The following is a 14,002-nucleotide window of genomic DNA, read 5'->3' as shown; positions in this document are numbered from 1 at the left end:
CCATTGTCAGCTTATAAGTTGATTTTAAGCAAGAAACATCATCAGTTAACGCTCGATAATTTTAGAAAAGGACTCGCAGCTTACTGTAATTTAAATTATAATTTTGAATTATTACGTTTAAATAATAAAATTACCATAGCATATTTCTAGTACATGTTGCATATATTTATACGTATATTCTCGTATATGTTGATATATTATTGTTACTTGCATATCTCTGTATAATTTATTCACATAAACATTCACAATATGCTGATGACATTATAAATATTAAAAAGAGAAACAATAATATGAGATTTTTTCTTAATGATTGCAAAAATGATGAAAAGTAAAAGATACCTAAAAACCAGTGACAGAAATGTTAGGTCAATGTCATTAACATTGATTTTCATATTATTCTATTATTTGTATACCATATGCAGTATGTTTGCCATTTGTTTAACTATTCAAAACACGGAAAAATATTTTATATGAAAGTTGTTTGATTTCATGGAAGAATCGTGATCTTTTTTACATTCACACTTAAAAGGACTTCAATGCCAATTGTTGCGAATTATTAACTAAAGAGCGACCGGTCAGGTAAAACCGATCGTTCGATATCGTATACCTTGAATGACTTAACGCTCAAGGTGGAGGAGGTTTAATAGACCGAGTGTTAGTGTAATTTGGCACTTTATTTGCACTTGTTGTATAAAAGTAAAGTTTGATGTTATGAACACGACGGTTGTAAGATCTTGCCGAGACTAAAGTATTTCACCCGCATGGTACGATGTTCTGATGGTGACTTAAGTATTTCACCCGCACTGTACGACGATCTGTTGATGAACTCTAGTATGTTGCTAATTCTCCCCACCTCGCCCGTCCATCGTGCCTTACCGGCCGGGGTTTTTCCCTGACCATTAAGTCACTAGGTTTACAGCTCGGGGAGGACAGGTAATTCGGAACTTCCCAAAGAAGGGAATGCTCCTGTCTGAGCCATAAACGGACGGCCACTCAAAATCTCGAAAACCAATGTTACTCTTTAAAATGGAACTATATATTTTTGATGACCATTCGACGTGTTCTGTAATTCTCTCAAAAAATATTTAGGTACTTGTGAAAACTGACTGGTTTAAAACATATTTTAACTTTCATATTATATAACTTATCCTTTGAAAGACAAGGAAAACATAAATATAAAAGTACTGGGTTGCCGTTCCTTGTGTGTCACACGATGATACGCAACGGCGATACGGTACAATAATACGCAATAAGTGGATATCAAGCCTTATGGCTCATTTTCACTTGCAACTCGCAGTCACGCGATTTGCCAAATAATACAACTAAATCGTACGCGACAAAGACTTCTGACAGACAAATTTTTTAATTAGGAAGATATTTTCACAAATGAATTTTTTCCGCATTTGGGACGCAACAGCGTGGTGGTGAAATTTATGACACGGTATTTTCTATTCAGGCAATGAAAGGTGAAAGCAGAAAATTTACAAATACATGCTGCTTGCCGAATCTGAGTAGCAATACCTGGATGGTAGATGGTAGACAATCGTTATACATAGACAACCGTTTCTGACCGTGTAGACAATATCGTGTCACTTTGAATCTTCGAGAAAATATTTTTTTTCTTTTTGGAAGTAGTTTACAGTCAATTCTCATTGAGAATTATAAGTAAATTATTCTGGCATGGTACTATAACGTAAATAATAGATGATTATCGTATGTTTAATTCTAGCTGAATCTAATGTTTAAATCTAGAGGGTAATGTCTTTTTAGCCTGCGGATCTGATTCGTCGTGTCACTTAATTGAGTAACTAGTGTGTTTTGGTGATTGTTAATTCTTATGTTATATCTATCACTGAATTTGTATATTTCTTCTTTAACTGTAGGTATCTTAAGGTCCCGATGTATTGTTTCATTGGTAACATACCAAGGTGCATCTATTAAGGATCTTAGAGTTTTTGATTGCAATCGTTGAAGAATTTCTATCTTGGAATTAATCGCTGTTCCCCATAGGTCCAAACAGGTGGTAATATGGCTTTATATAGCATTATTTTACTTTGCACGCTTAAGTTGGGACGTCTACCAATGAGCTAGTAGAATTTTTTAAATTTTCATTTAAGTTGTTTGGATTTATCTACGATGTGTCGTTTCCATGCCGTTCTTCTGTCCAGAATCATGCCCAGATATCTGACTGTATCTTTGTTTGGAATTGGAATATTATTTATGGTCACTTGTGGATTGTTTTCGCAGCGTGAAGGTTATATGACTGTATTTATTTTCATTTATTTTAAAGCGCCATTTGTGGAACCACTTTTCCACATAGAGTCGAGACCTCGCTGGAGAGTTGAGGAGGCAATTATCGGGTCTGAGTGGGATGCTAATAAAGCTGTATCATCAGCAAATGTCGTTGTGGTTATGTCTGTTAATGTTGGTAGGTCGGCAGTGCAGGTGGTGAACAGCAGAGGTCCGGGGACACTGCCTTAGTGTATGCCAGCTTCTATTGGAAGTGTTGCGGTTATAGTGTCTAAGTATTTAATCATGAATAGCCTACTGGATAGATACGATTTTAAGATGGAGTAGTAGGTGTGTGGTAGGACTTTCTTTAGTTTGAACAAAAGTCCTTCAACCACACTTGCCTGCTGAATGTCCAGGAATCGAGAATATGTCGTGAGAATTGTTCTAGATAAAATAAAGGTGAATACATTTGTTAACACGATCGATTTGTCATGGTATTCCTTATATCAAGTTACTAACTTATTTATGTTTGACAACTATTAGTATTAAACAAAAAATTATTTGAGAAAGATGAAAAACATAAATAATATCTTTAAATGTTGGGTTTCTGTATGATATTAGCAATCAAGCATATGTTTAGTATTACGGTAAACAAATTTTCATCATTATAATATTAATTACTTATATTAAAAGTGTTATAGGTGTTACGTCAGGTGACTCTCTACACAAACCAGGCCCCATACCGCGAGCAAGATGGCTGCCAGATGCCTACTCACCCTTATTGCGTATCCTCAATAGTTTTAAGGACCCACCATAACTCTTAGCATTTTCATAGTTAAGGTCCTTCAGACCAAACAAGTATCTTTCTAATTGAAGTGTTCCTTATATTTATTGTCCACTCTGGGAAAATACGGGAAATTTGGTTTTTCTCACGTTCGGTGTCTTCCGTTAGCTACTTTCTCTCGGGGGATGGCTAGAACCCTTCCTGGCCCACGAACCTTTTTCTTATCCAATCAGAAGCCATGACTATTACCCTCACTTTCCTAGCCAAAATTGTCATCAACAAATCCGATGGTCCCGTGCACTAAACACACCCATCACTAGCTTTCCTCGGTCACGGCATCGTCTCTGAACTTCACTGGTTTTACATCCTTAGATCAATCAACATCTCTGGTCTAGTTTTCTATCTTTAGATCAATCAACATCTCTTGATCGGGTTTCTACCCTTAGTTCAATCATCTAGTTAACTAATATTGCGTACTCTGCTCATTCGCTGTCTTAACTCATTAACTCTTCGCGAACGATCCAACAATAGGTTAAAACATTATATAATATATATGTCGGAGATGAAAGGACACCAAGGCCTTCCCTTTGGAATTCTTGGGAAAATCCCCAATACTTTAGTCTTTATGGTTTAACCCGACTATAATCGTCCGAGATTTGTGATAATGAGCTTGGGCTCGAAGTGACGGCTAGTCGCTAAACGTAGCCGTGGTCACGGGATGAACGTTTTTACCTAACAGAGGTATGGAGTAATTGTATAGCTCTCCTTAAAAAGAAATAGTTGTAACGGCACTCGACAGTAAACATTTCAACGGGTTCTGTCCTGTGGCTCGCCACACACAGATTTTATTCTTCGGGCAAGATGATTACCAGATGTAGATACATCTCCACAGTACATGTTCAGCTAGCCTGAGGACCCGCTATCTATCTAATCTTAGGATTTAATTAACTAAGGTCCTTCAAACGAACAAACAGTCTGTATCCTAACAGTCCCTAAATCTATCACCTACTACGGGAAGATACGGGAAATCTGCGTTTCTCGCGAATGACGTTTCCCTCTAGCAACTTTCTCTCAAGGGTGGTTAGCAACCTTCTTCAACCATCAACATAGAAATTAACCAATTAATAGGAACGTCCATTTCCCTCACTTTCCGAACGAAGGCTTCCCTCGATGAATCTGATGATCTCGTGTCCTTAGACACACCCCATCATAGCTTTCCTCTGCAGCATCATCGTGACGGAAAGTCATTCTCTCTCGTGAGGTCTCATTAGCGAGTTACATAGCTTCTTTACGCTCGGTGGATATTCTATGATTTAACAAAGCGTTAATTAAGTAATACTTGTACCGTAGACAAAGAAGTTGGGTACAACTTGGACTTTAGAAGAAAGCGCATTCTGTTATCTCGTTGACCGCAGATTCGTTATTGAACCTAGGATCATTGTCATTAGCTTCTCGAGTATCTAATTACCACGGTTACTTGTCAAATTCTGTAATAATCATATTTGTACTAGTAAATAGCTTCTCTATTGCATAACAACAATGTCTAATCCAAATGAAGATTCGTTTTACGCCCCTAACCGGACCTTCCCTTTGGAACTTTGGGAAAATCCCTTAACACTTTAATCTGGATTCTACTATAGCCGTAATTAAGCAATTGTCGTCATTCAATCCGATTGTATTTGTTCGAGATTTGTGATAATGAGCTTGGGCTCGAGGTGGAAACATCGGTCGGACAATAGTCTGCAAATACGGAGGATCAAAAACACCACATGTCGTACCTTCTCTACCGTTTTTTAAATTAGCCAAAAATATCCTAAAATTGAATAACATATTTGTAGCTAAAAAATATAGAGGAACACACTGTGCGTTGCTCTTATCACAGGCTCAGAAAACAATAATAGGTCAACCATGTCTGCCAAAACATTCTGCATGCCGCACAGCCATCGAGACCAGTTAGTATAATATATAATCAGATAGATACATTAACCAGATAGTAACGGGATAGCCACGTCTTATAGGCACCCGACTATAGCTTGAATAAACCTTCCGAAACAAGCACTCAATACACTTTTGGTATAACACTCTGTTGAATTCATATAATAAATAGACTATCATGTATAAAACCCGAATTTCTCACCTTATTTGTGAAACGTTCGAACTACGACGTGAGGAGACAACCGGTGATCTGTTAATTTCGCGATTTCCTGTCTTCTACGTGACACTTTCGCCAGCAGTCTGTATTAATATCACACACACACACACACACACACACACACACACACACACACACACACACACACACATATATATATATATATATATATATATATATATATATATATATATTATAGTCTTCTGTAAATAAAAGACTGATCGCGAGTAAACGTATCACACAGAAAAAATATAATAAATTTTATTTCATCCTATGAATATTTCACGATTGCTGCAGACTTTGACACGTAATTGAATCAGAAACGCTGAAATAAGCACATACAAAGCAAGTATAAAAGTAATTGTCATCTAAATAGACTTTTGGAAAGATAGAATTTCCCAAATGTCACCTACATACCAACAGATATGCCAACAAAAATATAATTTATTAATTGATCGTTTATAAATTGGTGCAATTTTAAACAAGCACTTGACCGATAATAGTTATATACGTTAATATATGTACAGATTTCACTTACCTTTCATATGATTTTTATTTGCTTTACTTTGCTAAATATATATATATATATATTTATATATATTTTTATATAATATATATATATTTTTTTTTGTTCCTTCTAAATTTCCATACACTACTGCAAGTTATAAAATGAGTAGTATGAAAAAAATTGGGTAGATCTACATGCAAGCAGTTTATATAGGTTGTTGCATTTCTATTCATTATTTCACTCCAATATTCGTTAAGATCAGAGATAGTCGACATAAAATTCGATATTCATAATGAGCTTTCCACAATTCTCTCTCAAGGCTGATACAAGATCTCGCGTGCCATGTCATTTCTTATAAATATTATGCTGTATGAGAAATAGTTAAAGAAAACATTACTGTCTGCTAAAGGGATAAAGGTAATGAGAAATAATAATATGAGGCTATAATAGAAGTGTTCAGACATCACCAGTTCAAACTGTACGAACCAGTTCATCAGAATTTATATATGTTTATACCTATCATATCGATTTATATGTATGTGTAATTATTGTGTGTTCATATTTAGCATAAAATCGTCATAATACTGAGGCACATATATATAGCAAAATGCAACAGTATAAAAGTTCTCTTTTTTACATTAATATTCACGATATATAACAAAAGCTTGATTACTACAGAATATATTACTATATGATAAATAGAAAATGATACTAATCGTAAGTGAACAAAGTATGGCACATAACGAGGAAAAATTAAAGGTCTGATTTTATATATCAAAATATGAGGAAAAAAGAAAACCAATTGTATTTAAGGTTTTGATTTCGAGTTTTAGAAATATTTTTAAATTATCCTCGAAACTCGACAAACTTTTGTATGGTGAATATAGAACACAGTAAGATGTATGTGCTTATAATTATCTTCAAAAATTTATCATGTACGTTATAGTTATAGTTTATGGAAAGTATGGAAAAGGATTCGATAGGACGAATGATTGATGCCTCATAGAAGGCATAGAAGATATCGTATATGGAACAATAAAAAGCTACATACTAGCTGAAAGAAAAAAGAATACTTATGTACACCTTATGATATCTGTACATGGAAGGAATTAATGTTTTTTCTAATACACAAGCTAGCGCACAAATCCACCTACATACAGAGTGCAGTATTTAGAAGAGAACATCTAAATATCTTCGTTATTTACAGTTTTATGAAAAAATTCTGAGAAATTACACTGCGTTATTAAATTCTTATTTGAAAAGATTTCTCGTACTGTTGTGTAAATAGGCGATGCCATGCGGATTTCACACCGCCGTAGCTAAAACATAGTATTAGGTACACCTGAAATGATAATTCTTGGAATTGGCGGTTAGCACTGCCAGGTAAATAAACGCTCGAGAAACGGATTGAACGGATTGAACGGATTGATAAAAATGTTGTATCGCAGTGTTCCGATGTCTGTTCTTCCTGTGAATGTTGTGACTTCGTGAAAAATGACTTGTCAGTTCGACACGAGTGATTACGTGGAAAACGATTATAACTGAGTTTGTAGGACTGCGAGTGAAGGAGTACCTAATTCATGTTTATGCCATGCAGAAATATGTAAAAAAGTAATGAAAGGTATTAAACGAAACGTTGAAGCGTAGAATATATGTTTCGAAGATTGTATCAAATGTTTTGAAGGGAACATGGACTATTATATATAGGGGACAAAGACTATTTCTCGGAATCGTATAAAGTCTATAATGTATGACATGTACACAATAAACGTAGAGGAATTAGATCTTAGTTCATTCGATGATAAATGATATATAGTACTAAATACCCTCGCGTGAGGACATTACAGTATCGTGAAAAAATCAGCACATAAATTAATAAAATTAAAGATGTATCAAGATAGACGAACGTGTCTATTTTCAGATGCTCATTTAGATGTACACGTACGTCTATCTTAATACATCTTTAATTTTATTAATTTGTGTCCGCATTTTACATGTATATATATCTAAAATGTGTTTTAAAATGTGTGACCGCCCGGTATTCCGTTCGATACTAATTTTCCTGCTCGGAGGCCAGCGCACAGCGTATATGTTTTTATGTGTGCGGTATCACTTGCGAAAACATGCTACTGAGCTGCTTTCGTAGCGTAACAGCATGTTGCCGAAATATGTATATTTGGAGTGGTTATAATAACGGGGGATACCTCCGTTACAGAGTTTAACCAAACGAAAATTATTTTGTTTTGCTTGCAACGCGCATGGAGGCGTTTCTGCAAAATCAGTATTGACGTCGAAGTTCTTTCTTTTTCCGAAGAACAAAAATTGCTAACTATGTAATTGGACGATAACATTTTGGCTAAATTGAAGCAAATGAGAGTCTCCTTCTTTGTACTTTTTTCGATAAACAACGAAGCTACTGTTACTATCGTAGTTTGTATCCAAACTGCCGGTTTTTATGCATTTATAGGGAATTTACAAATGCAAAATTATACACGATACATATAATACGAAAGAATATACATAATAACCAAAGTATACTGCTTTCTGTAATACTTGATACGTAAAACATTTTTGTACCGAGCTACCATCTTTTCTATTATACCGCCAAAAATATAAATTTACATAAATATCTGCAATCTATTTATGATTTATGAATTATTCGTCGTGATAAAGAATAAGAAGAAACTACATAGAGATTTTTACTCAAAACAGCGTTTTCTATAGTGATTTTCAAATTATTTGATGTCGCCAAATTAGTTGACTCAACCTGTATATTAAAATACTTAATTTAGATATTAAAAAGTTTGAAGAAAAATAATCCTTCATGTTACGTCGCGTGAAATGGTCCGTGCGACGTCCTTCAGTGTCTGACCGTCAAGGCTTAATCCCCATTCGACAGACCCTCAATAAACCTAAGGCCCCACCATAAATCGATTCTTATTAGCTTGCAGAAACCTTTAATCCTGTAACTATTTTCGGTTTATAGCTGGTATCTAAAACAATCCTTAGGTCTATTGCACGCTCTTACAAACACGGAGAATGCTGGTAGTTACCTATTGGGAAAAACCGAATATTTGTCCAACAAAAAGGCTGGTTTTTCCCATGAACAAGGCCACCCATGAGCCACGTTGGTAGGAGGCTTCCTTCTCATACCTTCAGGCATTAACGTGGGTCGTAACCAATCGGCATCGTGGATCATCACCCTCATTTTCCTAAAGAAAAGTGTGAACAGCGAATCCGCATTCTTCGTTCAAAGGGTACACCCACACCGAGCTTTCTTCCGTAATAATATAGGAACGACAAGTCAGTTTAACATCGAGTTTACACCAAGTTTTACATCGAGTTTATATCGAGTTTTACATCGAGTGTAGATCCAGTCTATATCATCAGTCTATATTCAAATCTCAGTCAGTCTAAGTCAACAACCAGTCAAAGGCCAGTGCAAGGAACATCAAGAGTCAGAAGTCCAGCAAGAAACTACAAGTTAAACACATACATCATCATCGTCAACACGAAAGGAGTCAACACGTACTCGTTCGTAGTTGTCATATGAAATACTCACTCTTGTATACTCTGAAGTCGTTAGATAAATCAAAATATATAATAACCTGTTAATATCAGTGTCATCTTCAATCAACTACAATTATTATCCCAGAAGAAATAAGGGATCGAACGAATCGTGGCGTCGATTATTCTAATCGTAACGGGAATTTACGACTTCTGTTGACGCGCTTCCACGCGATCACGTCTCTCCGTGACTGGTCGAACAATCACTTACTTTCTGTCGAAAAAGACAAACTGTTAATACATAGTATGCTTCACTGTTGAGAAAGTTCGCAGAATGACTTTTCTGGTCGGGCAAGAAATACAATTTATAGTCTTATATATAAACAGATTAAATTTCGCGAGCCTATGATCAGCTATTCGTCGCATATGGCAAAATCTTTAGCACGCCTATTTTTCTTTCTACCATCACGTGTCTCAAACGCGGCTGATGATCTTTTGTTTTCAAAAAACAATGTATTAAGACGCAATTAGTCCAAAACGCAAGATAGAAGTAACTGAAGCGGCTGATATGCTAAAAGAATTATATAGAGTAAATGTTATAAAACGACGAGTCATTTACCATAGGCTGAAAAGGTTTCAAGAAGGAGCAGAAAACGAATGGAAGATGAAGCTCATGGAGGTTGACATTTTACCTTACAGACCGATGAAAACATTCTATATGTTCGAACACTTGTGTTATCCAATTGGTGAATCACTGTCTGGATAATTGCCGAAGAGCTTAGTATCGCTTTAGGAGGTGCACATCCAATTCCAAAAAGTGATTTAAAAATGCGGTAACTTGATGCTAAAATTACTAATCCCACGGTTTTCTGATGAAAATTTTGAACAGAATCTAAATACACTTAAACTTGTAACGTGGTTAATAATTTATAGCAACATGAGGTGCAAATGTTCTCAGTTCTTCTTGTTGTAAACATTCGTTGAGAAGGGTTGAAAGTAGCTAAAGTCAATGTGTACCTATTGTTTAGTCGTTTTACGCCGAATGCTCACACAGTTACTGGTAAATGCTTCTACCGTAGATACTAAGTATACGAAACAAAAAATTAACGTGGGAACATTTTTGCCACATTTTCCATCCAGCACGATAGCATATATTTTAATTTTTCATGCCTACAATATTTCCCGGAAAATGATGATTTCCAATTTTTCAAACTGAGTGTGACATATTTTTTGCATTATTTTTTATTATTCCATGCATTAATATAATTTTAATCATGTACGATATACATATTTTCTTTCAAGATTATTTCTTATTTCTTATTCACCAAGTTTAAGGAGTATGATCAATATCCATTATGATCATAATCCATTCTTATAATTACAAAACAGTGAGCTATTTCCCAAACAACGTGTTTAAGCTTCAAATAAACGGATCTGAACTTACGAAGCTGGGAACTGACTTTCAAGACTGCAAACTAAAAAATTGAAACACACCAGAGATTATAATTGTTTTACGACGCCAATCCGTTATATTTATTGAAAGACTAGTACTCCTGGTCGGTGATGTACATTATTACGTTGATTATAAAAAATCGTAAAATTTTGTATCCCTTCAATTTCCCCACATATTTATCATTTATGAGAAAAAAGCTGGCTCGTACCTGTATGAAGTCCCTGTATTTTTAAATTACATATGTTTAAATTGCAAAGAAGGAATTATTCGTTAAGAGAAGAAGATGGACCTAAACGTCTATAATGAATCAAACTAGCATTAGTAGTAATCATTTTATGTAGAAAATAGGAAACTCTTCGTTCGATGAATTCAAATTTCATAGATATGTGGCGGCACTCAACAGCAAATACCACCACTCGACACTAACTAGTATCGGACGACGGCAGCGCAGTGGTTAGCGCCAGCAAAGCATTCTGGAGAACAAAAAGATTATTCTACTCCAAACATCTCAACAGCCAAGTAAAAATCCTGTGCTACCAAGCACTAATCAGACCGATCATAACCTACGGCTGCCCAATCTGGTATAACATATCAGCCTCCCAAATGGAAAAAATTCGCATATTCGAAAGAAAATGCATCAGAGCTTGCTTGAGTACTTACAAATCCGAACACAGCGGATTCAAAAAATATGTCAAAAACAAAATAATCTACGACCTAGCCAACATTCACCGCATAGACTGTTACATCTTAAAATTAATAAGAAACCACTTCGCGCAAGCGGCAAAGATACAAGAAAATAGCTTAATCTTCAGTTGCTTATTCCCAAATGACGCATATTACAAAAACACTCTAGCAACAGGCTACATCCCCCCAGAAGCTTTCCTATACCTAGACGAAAAAAGCTACCTCCAAGACCAAAATAACATTCCAATAATTTATCACATAAAAAGAAAAATAGGGACCAACACCATACTCTACGAAGAAAACTTAAACGGACAAACCGCAGACACTAGGTGGAGATACAACATGGTCCTCCCCCTGAAAGACACTAAAGACAAACACAAAAAAAACACAAAGAAATATTGGTGGATTCCATAATAAAACAAGAGAGCAAACCATTAAACCGACAGAACTCAACTCTGACAGCGTATAACACAGGTGTAAACCGTAAATATTTGTAAATATTGCAAATAAACCTATTTGACATCCCCCTCCCCCGCCCCTCCTTCTCATCCCACCCCTCCCCAAAGTTACACAGCACCCAAAAAAGTAGACTACCGAAGCGTCCTGCTTTGCGACCAAGTTTTCAGGACAAAAAAAGAAGTAAAAACAAAATCATGTAAAATCTCCGCTCCTCAGCGGCTTAAACCCAAAAATTATATTAAACACAAAAAATGTAAAGCGCCGACACATAATATAGTATGGCTACATCGTACTGCCGCGTATCGGTACCTTTGCCTAGCACATCATTACCAAAATTCACAGTTTATTATGAATACCAAAATGTAACTAAAATTGTATCTTGGGTTAAATAAACGTCATTAAAAAGGCAGTGGTTAGCGCCTTAGGTTATGAACGTTCGAAACCCGGGTTCGAATCCCAGCGATCGGAGTCCGATTTTTCTTCCACGATACAAAAATGAGAAGAAAATTAGCAGTACCCAGTAGTTTATAGCGACGTATACATCTACAGCCAGCGCGCAACAATTATCACGGACACAACTACACCTCAGATAAAATCTACGTTGAATTTTCTACGGAGAAAAACTATGCTTTCAAATTACTCGATATTAACAATAAAACACGATTACAACGTTACAATTCATTTTTGACTCGTTTATCTGCGTAGTTAAATTTATTATTTTTTCCTTTTACAAAATTACGCAAAAATATTTGGGAAATAAATCCACAAAAAGAACGTTTCGAATATTCGTAGAATCCATGCATTGTTTTTCTTTTTAAAAAGATTACCGTTTATAGGATGGGCAGAAGTATAAATTTAGTTACAGGAAATCATTTATTTATAAACTATTTGCAATTAAATCTCTTCTTATTATTGTCATAATAATCTCATAATAAATTCTTACTTTCGCGCTGCCTGCTTCTATCAACTCTTGGCCGAATATTATTTGTTATTTTGATATAATACAGCATAACCTCGATTATATATTGCGTACATACATCATTTGAACGTTCTATCATGAGAACGTTGTATAATTCTTCACAGTGTATCGTACATACGTATATTCCTATATACGTATATACTTCATATAGTATTTGTTTCCCCCAATCAAAATTGTCGATGACGAGAACTGTCGAAATAAAATCGCGTCACATCATTTCTGTGCGGTATTTACATTCGAAACGTTCCAAACAATGATGAAGCGAAGATCGCTGGCAGTGTTGTCAGTTGAAAAAAAATACGACATTATTAGAATGAGAGAAAAAGGTGCGAATCGATCATTGATACTAGAAAAGTATGATACTTCAGTATCCTGCTTGGGCAATATATATACAGGGCACACAGAGATTAGAAGACTATTCCAGGCCAAGACATTGGATATTAGCCGTTCCAGAAAACGTACAAGATGGCTACATGTAACGGATCTAGAAAGAATTGTTTACCAGTTGTACTTACGATGTAGGCAAAACAGAATACAAATGACAGGATCAGAGATACGGAGAAAAGCTCTGGAAATTAATGAAAAATTGAAGGGACCTCCTGATTTTAAAGCCAGTTGCCTTTGGTTGGATAACTTTAGATGTCGTCACCGTATGACTGATGATGATGTCAGGAAAGATCTTCCAATCCGAAGTGTAGATGCAGTGAATAACTTCAAAGCTTATTTTAACAAACTTCTGAAAGACGGGTTCACATTGGAGAACGTTTACAATGTCGTTCACACAGTAATAATGTGGAAAGGAGTACCAGAAAAATCTTCGATTTTTAACAGTGCGAAAAAGTCAGGAAACCAACAAATGTTGGAAGATCACATTACTGCACTTTTTTGTGCAAATGCTACCGGATGTCACAAGTTGCCGATACTAATAATCGGCAGCACTGGAGAAACTCAAGGTTTATACAATTTGAATACAGAAGCCTTCTCAACTATCTACAGAGCAAACGCTAATGCTAAGATGAGCAGTAACATTTTCAATGAGTGGTTTAGGAATTATTTCTTAAAATCCGTTATAGAAAGACAACTGAAGAATGGGCGCAGGGAGAAAACGTTGTTGTTACTAGATAATACTAAGTTGCTTCACGATCTCAACGATCTAAATAGAAAAGATAAATTCGTTACAGTTGTAAGTATTCCACTTAGCATATCACCACTCAGACAACCAATGAATTGTGGAATAATTGCAA

Source organism: Bombus flavifrons, chromosome 4 (genome assembly GCF_040668555.2).
Source record: "Bombus flavifrons isolate JBK064 chromosome 4, iyBomFlav1_principal, whole genome shotgun sequence".
Lineage (NCBI taxonomy): Eukaryota > Metazoa > Arthropoda > Insecta > Hymenoptera > Apidae > Bombus > Bombus flavifrons.
The sequence above is the reverse complement of the archived record's forward strand: the minus strand, read 5'-3'. Positions refer to the sequence as shown.